The sequence below is a fragment of the Capsicum annuum genome, unplaced genomic scaffold, assembly GCF_002878395.1.
Source record: "Capsicum annuum cultivar UCD-10X-F1 unplaced genomic scaffold, UCD10Xv1.1 ctg3271, whole genome shotgun sequence".
NCBI lineage: Eukaryota > Viridiplantae > Streptophyta > Magnoliopsida > Solanales > Solanaceae > Capsicum > Capsicum annuum.
Window position 1 is genome coordinate 6,949 of NW_025839436.1, and position 7,918 is coordinate 14,866.

Below are 7,918 nucleotides of genomic sequence, written 5' to 3' on the forward strand. Positions count from 1 at the left end.
GTCCTTGAATCTTCAATATCAATGGAATAATTCGATCCATAAGTTCAGCTTGATTCATAAATTTTTACGTTACAGAGAGTTTTAAAGATGGAAAACTAAGGTAACAATATCCAAGATTTAGAATATCCTTCAATAAAACCCTAACTGGGTATTTATATGCTCTCAGGTTTAGAAGATTTAAAATTTAAACTCAGAAAACATCGCGTCCAAGTTAACGGTCCAACTGACGGCCCATCGGAAGACTGACGATCCGTCACATGGACCGTCGCTGAGTGCCCCAGGATGTCAGGTTCTATTTAATATTGACGGCTACCTTGGAGGACCTTCGATAGTCCGACGGTCTATCACACAGTCTGTCGCTAAGACTTTCAAAATCTTACTTTCTGTTTAAGCCTGACGGCCAGGTTGGCGGTCCGCGGCAAGCTTGACGGTCCGACACTTGGACGGTCGTATGGATCTTCCACTTAGAACCTTCTGTTTAGCTCTGACGATGTCCCTGACGGTCCGTTGTATGACTGATGGTCTGCCATTTTGACCGTCAGTGACTTTTTTCTGTTATTTTCCTTAGTTTTCTCCTTCAGCTAACTCCTTAACCTGAAATAAATCAAATCCACTATTAAATACAACTTTAGTTGCTTGAAAACAAATAATTTTTCTGAGAAAAAGGTGCAAAATATTCCGTCAAAAGCCGAAACATCAACACCCTCAACTTAAGATAATTCCTTGTCCTCAAGCAACTCAGCACCAAATTATAAATATGAACAATACAATGATATGCATTCAACTTAGTGAACCAGTTTTCACACAACCACTCACTTGTCATCCTAATTATATGGATGAATATATCAGGATCCATAATCGATATTATTTCAAAATCAGTGTATATATACAATATGGATGCAAGAATCTACAGAGATCAGCCAAATTAAGTATAACTCAGTTTGCCCTCACAGTCAAGGAAATCCACCACTCATTATATTTCGTGGATACAAATTAGAATTCTCACGCTCATCAAAGAAGTTACAAACATAGTACACATACCCATAGGCTTGCCCTTATCATCTAACGCTCCCTTATAGTTAATTCACCAAGATCAAGCAAGTATTTCTTAGGCTTGTAATGAGGCTTCAGGGCTAGGTGAGGAAGGAATTTTGGGAAAAAGTGACTTAACACTCTCTTTTCCCTCAAGTTCTACCTACCAAGGCCATTTATGAACTAGTTCACTCACTCTTTTCTCATTCATTTACACTTAACCATAGCAACCCCCCCCCTTTTTTTTATATACACACAAGTATCAGCCACCCTCAACTAATGTTGATGAAATCAGTTAAGGTGCACAGTGTCTTGAGTAGACCACGGTCGGATGCTCTAGGCCACACTCTAAACCAACTTTCCCTTAGACAGCTAACATCTTGACAATGCCCACTATTGGGATAGAGCTAGAGCTAGGTGTTAACAACTTAACGAGAGTTAACTAGAGTGATTGGTGATCAAGTAACATTAACATAGGCTCAAAGAAGGGTTCTAAAATGGAAAATTCTTTTTGGTGGGGTTAATTATTTTGGCTAAGTGAACTAAAAGTACAACGCGGCCTGCTATCATTTCTTATTTCATCAACTATAACACAACATCAATTGAACCAGGCAAGTTCTAGGTACTACACTATGTAAGAACTAATATAAATGCCCGCACACACAGGAAACTGAGTCAAACTTATTCTACTGTTCTTAAGATTTACATAACATGTCATGCATATGTTACAAGTTACCGCTAACTACAGATTCACTAATAGTTGATCACATATACTAGAAGACAAAAGTAAACAGTCATACAGACATAGTCATAGCTTGATGACAACATCATTCATCATCCATATTCACAACAAGGTGCTAAAATAAATGAAACTTTTATTTAATGGACCAATATTAACAACAAAACAAGACTTAAGAAAGGAAAGATGTAAACGTAAAGTTAATACTAGAAAAGAAAAAAATGTGAACTTAAAGTAAATCCTAGAAAAGAAAAAAAAGGGCAAACTTAAACATAATCCTAGACATACCGATTCTCATAGATAGCATATGGGAGGAAAAGAATATCAGCAACACAACCCCCCCATGGTACAAGTACACCACCCCCAATAGAAAAATATATGCATTATCCTCAAAGCATCAAATAAAAGTACAAAGAAGTGGGTATACTTGTATTGCCTCTTATTCATCTGAGTCATTTGTGAAGTGTGGTGAGGAACCTGTGTCCTCACCTGCTGTAATGTTGACCCCCATGGTGGTGGGGGTACTCAAAAACTCTCCCTCCGAAATCGGAGGTACCACATCTCGGACTGGGTTTGAAGTTTGCCCCCTAATTGGGGATGAACTGGTAGATACTCCAACCGCTTCATCTTCTACTCTCTTATTTCTTGTCTCTTCATCTTTTCTAGACCCTTTCTTGGCTTTCTTCATATCATGATGCTTTCGCTCCTCTGGCATCATAGATTCTCTCTTTATTCTCTTTTTAGTTTTTCATTCAGCACGTTTATCTACCTGTTGCTTTCCCTTGTCATTCACTGGTCTTCCTATTAGGTCAAAAATTCTCTTATCTTCATCACTCATTACCAAGGTTAGATCAAACGAGGGCTACTGTGGCTGCCTGCTCTTTAACTCTTCGATGTCAGCTTGTGTTTTCTTAAATTCTGCCATGAACCTTGCCAAGTCTGGAATAGACAGTGAATCTAGTCTTTTGTTGATTATCTCCTCCATGTGATCCATCCTCATCTGAATGTCTTGGAATGGATGGATTGCCTTTGCTATAATTCTGTCAATAAGAGGCTTGAATTTTGTAGCCTAAGTGTCAAGTTGCTTCTTGAATTTCTTTTGCAATTTCACAAACTTGGCGAAGTGTTCCTGCGTCAACCTATATTCTGCAAATTCTACCCCACCCATTGGTGGTGCATATTCTGACCCTACGGACGTACTTGATGGTACATAATCTGGTGGTAGTAAGTAGTAATCAGTAACAGTATATCTGTTGGAATCTCTTAAGTGTCTGGGGCAAGCGCTGATTGACTTTGATAGGTTGGAGGTTTGGTGACCCTAACTTCAAACTTTAAGTCATCTTTGGACTTCTCAATGTCCTGCCTATGTATCGCACGGACCTCATTATCCACCCCACGAATCATAAGTACACCTGCCTGCCTGCATAATTCCATGATTAAGTAAGGAAATGGTAGAGCGCTGGCCATTTTATGTGCTCTGACAAAAAAATCATCGGCAATGATCTAAACAAAATCAATCTTTAGTCCTAAAAGCAAACTAGCAATAAGTATAGCCTGGTGAATATCCAGATTAGCATCACCTCTAGTTGGCATAAGTCTTAATCAAACCATAGCCCACTAAAATTTAGCTATGAAGCTAAGGAAAGACTTCGCTATGCGCTTACGTGGGTATGTTGCCCAGGATTACCCTCATCAATCAATACTCCACCCAACCAGGATCTTTGGGTAGATGAATTACGCAGTCGGTACTCGAGTTCTGGAATAGCAGGTGGGGTTTCTTATTCTGGTACAAACAATATCCTATTGATGGTTCACGATGATATGTCAATGGTAACTCCTCGGACTGCAATGACTCCCTGTTTGACAGATCTAAAATCTTTGAACCCTTTAGAACATCCTTTTCTACCAATACCAAATAGTTAGCAAAAAACTCCCTTACCAGATTCAGCTGATATGATCTGAGGGGCTTGCTCATCCATGCTAATTCGTACTCACTAAAAAGATGCTCTAACTTAGGATATTCATACAACTCCATCGTTACAATCTGATACTCCTCAGCAAATGGCCTTTTGATTGGCCTACTTGCTGTTGGTGCCAACCTATCCTAAAAAATTTTCTTTGCTCCATCTAGTTGTCATCTGACAGCCTCTCTTATTTGAGGATCCTTATGCCTGATTAATTTGGCATTCTCAGTCCCAGTCTCTACATCGGCTACTTCAGTTTGTACCTCTACATTGGTAGCCTCAGTTTCAGCCTCAACTGGGTTGGGGCGATATGTGACTACCCTTGCCTCATTGGGGCACGAGCTAGTACTGCAAGTGCTATTGTTACTTTCCTCTTCAGACTGGGAGAGTGTAGAAAGCGTTCAATCCCTTTGAGAATATTGAAGAATGGTGCCTCCTTGCTTCTAGAAGGTTCGCGTCGTCCTCTTTCCCGACCACCACCTTTAGTCAATGGGAGTTTTTATGCCATGATGACTGAAAAAGAAGTAAGGAATCAGTTTCAAAATAAAAATCTATAAAAATAGTAACAAAAATTGGCTTGACGATCAAAATGATGGGCCGTCAATGCTGCGACGGTTTGTCGGTTGGGCCGTCAGGCCTTATCTAGTGAGATATGACTTTCAGTGCCTTACGATGGTCAAACTGGTGGTCCATCAGGTTACTGACAGTCTGCTAGGTTACTGATGGTCTGCCAGGTTGTCCATCGCAGCTTATCCAGTGAGCAACTTCCTTTGAACATTTTTGAAGGTCAACCTGACGGTCCTTCATAGATTCGACGATCCGCCAAGGTGACCGTCAGTCCCTATTTTCAATTTTAAACTTTCTTTTGGAATTTTGTCGAACAATTGGTATACCTTATTCGATTCTAAGCATAGTAACGACAATAATTTCATGTTCATGCACACATTTTTCTGCTCAAAACATGTGGGTTACTCAGACTTGACCAAACAACATATACCAAAGTTTAGAACTCAGAATATCAACAATTTAAACCACAGAAGGAAACAAGATGAAATTTTATATACACAACTATTTCAATTATGTTTTTCTCTTTGGAGAAGCAAGAAAACGGGTTAAAATCGTACCTTGATGATGCAGAAGTTTCACTCTAGTTACTTGCACTTCAGAAAGAAAAACTACGTAATACTTTAGCCTATGATTTCTTCTTTTGTTGTGATAATGAGAAAAGAGGGGAAGGGACTTGCTTAAATAGGGGAGAAGAACGAAGATGGAGTGTCCTAGAGGGAGTAACTGCCTTCAGATACTTTGAATCTAGAGGGAGTTATACAGTTATAGAATTTGAAGAGGTTACACCATATGTAACCGCCCTATTTTATCTCTTTAAAAGCATGTGGGTCGAATACGGGCATTTTAAATAAGCTTCCGACTTAACCCAACCTAACCCAAAATTAGGGTTAATGTGACAGCTGACTTGACGGCTCGTTAGACTCTAGACGGTCCGCTAGGTTGGCCGGCAAAGCTTACCAGAAGCTGGGCCACTCTGATTTATTACGACAGTTACTCCGATGGTCCATCAATGATGCAATGGTCCATCAATACATTCTAGAAACTCAAAATTTCAGCTTTAAGTTGATGGTTCTTCCGACGGTTTTTCAGTTTGTTGACGGTCCGCCAACTTAGCCGTCAAGCGTTATCCAGAATGTTCAACTTTTCATCTTAGATTTGAAGTTAACAGTGGCAGCCCGTCGGTAACTTGACAGTCTGTCAGTTATCCTGTCGACCATCCATCAACTATAAAAACTCTTCTTTTTTAGCAATTTCAGTCCTGCACACTCCACAAACACATCAGATTGCAAAAAAATAACAAATAAACTTTGATTACAATTATAACAACACTTGGTGGGTTGTCTCCCACTAGCGCCTGATTTAATCTCGCGGCACGATATAGTTATCTTGATTACTCAGACTTCATCGAGATAGATAGTATCTATGTATTTTATCAAGTTCATTAGACTGATATATAACTTGAGTCATTGTCCATTCACTTTTGAGACACTTTCGACTTCATTTTTAAGTTCAACTACTCCAGATGAGTAGACTTGATTAACTTGGAATGGACCCAACCATTTTGATTTAAGCTTACCTGGGAACAGCTTCAGTCTAGAGTTGAAGAGAAACACCCAATCACCTTTTTGAAAAGCTCTTTTTGCAATTCTCCGATCATGGTAATTCTTCATCTTCTCCTTGTAAAGATCAACTCTTTCATATGCCCCGAGATAAAATTTATCCATCTCATTCAGCTGCCCCAATCTCAACTATACTGCCTCATTCCAGTTCAAATTCATCCTCCTAATTTCCTAGAATGCCTTATGCTCCAATTCAACTGGTAAATGACATGCCTTGCTGTAAACCAACTGGTACAGTGATATGCCAATTGGTGTCTTGAAAGCTGTTCTGTATGACCATAAGGCATCATCAAGCTTCCTAGACAGTCTGCTAGAATTCACTATTTTAGCAAGTATGGCTTTGATCTCTCTATTTGAAATCTCCACTTGCCCACTAGTTTATGGATGGTATGGATCCGCTACCTTGTGTTTCTTAACACCATACTTTGCTAAGGAAGCCCGAAATGCACGATTGCAAAAGTGAGATCCACCGTCGTTTATAATGGTGCGTGGCACCCCAAATTGAGAGAAAATGTTTCTTTTACACTACTAAAAAAGCTGTAAAAAGAGACTTAAAAAAGAGACCTCATGAGGTCTCTTTTCCTCAAAAAGAGACTTCAAAAGCGACCTCAATTGACGGTCTCTAAAACATAGGTCGCTTTTGGTAAGAGACTTCATCAGGTCACTTAAAAGCAACCTCACTAGGTCACTTAAAAGCAACCTCACGAGGTCACTAGGTTATTTCTTGAATTTTACAAAAAAGAGACCTCGTGAAGTCTCTAAATTATTTTTTATAATTATTATTATTTTATTAAAAAAAGACCTCATGAGGTCTCTATTTGATTTTTTTAGTTTTATTCTTTTAATTAAAAGACACCTCATGGGGTGACTATTATTTCTTAATTTTTTATTATAAATAATTTATTTGAAACATAAACGACCTCTTGCAGTCTCTTATTTGAGCATGTAGAAAATAAAATTGTGAAAAAGAGATCTCATTAAGTTGCTTTAGTGCATTTGCGAAAAAATAAAAATGCAAAATAGCAACCTCATGAGGTCTCTTTTTGCAAAACAATAGCTTTTACAAATACGTGTAATTTTAATTTAATTCAATAATATATGCAATATAATCAATTAAATCAAGCTCTAGCTCCCAACAATCAATAAAACTACAACATATGAACACTAAATGAGAATTAAATTTAAATACATTGAAATTGAACGAACAAAACATAGAAAATATAAGTTATTTATACAATACTATTGTTCAAATTACTTTAAAGTTTTACTGCATTCAAAAATACTTAATAATTCAAATAAACCACCATAAAGTATACCGTTTAGAATATTTAACACAACATTTAACTTTAACAACGTGACGGTGTATTGTCCACATAGTAATCTTCATCATCTTCATCACTGTTGGGGTCCTCAGTCACACCTTTGTATTGACCATATACTCCATGTGAAATAGATAGAGACAAGGGAGGTCGAGAAGGACGTCCTACATCATCGGGAAAAAGGAGAATCCCCCGAAGCAAGCAGTGGATTGAATTCTGAATTTAATGATAATAATATTAGAATATAAATTTAGAAAATAAAGTAATTACTACTAGAAATAGAGTCTTACATAGGTCAGCTTAGCTTGTGGCTCAAAACATCAGGATCTCCAGGGATTTTCTTCTTCCTTGTGTGTATATCCTTGAATGTCTCAGCCTGAGTTATTGGCCTCCCAAGTTCCTTTTCCTGCAAACAAAATTAATTGAATTTTAATTGCTATGAAACAATGATTACGAAACAATGACTGAAACATCAAAAGTTTTGCATGTATATTGACTAAAGTTGATGTCTCATTATGAATAACTTATGTATCAAAAAGGTTCTTTATATAGTGTAGATACACAATTCAATAATTTTCTTCTCTTATATTTCTATCACGTAGATACTAAATGTCTAGCAATAATTCAGATAACACCATCTCAATTTATTGTTTATAGGCAGAAATTTGTGTAGTAATT

General features: G+C 37.8%; 1 long non-coding RNA gene across 1 annotated transcript in view; it reads right to left on the minus strand.

The window, feature by feature from the left end:
* Positions 1–7,133: 7,133 nt before the first annotated feature.
* LOC124891246 overlaps positions 7,134–7,918 on the minus strand; it is a 4,918-nt gene continuing 4,133 nt past the window's right edge. The window contains exons 2-3 of the long non-coding RNA XR_007049598.1: positions 7,531–7,646; positions 7,134–7,456 (exon numbers count right to left, since the gene is read on the minus strand). This is a non-coding gene — a long non-coding RNA (uncharacterized LOC124891246). The remainder of the gene's footprint in view (positions 7,457–7,530; positions 7,647–7,918) is intronic.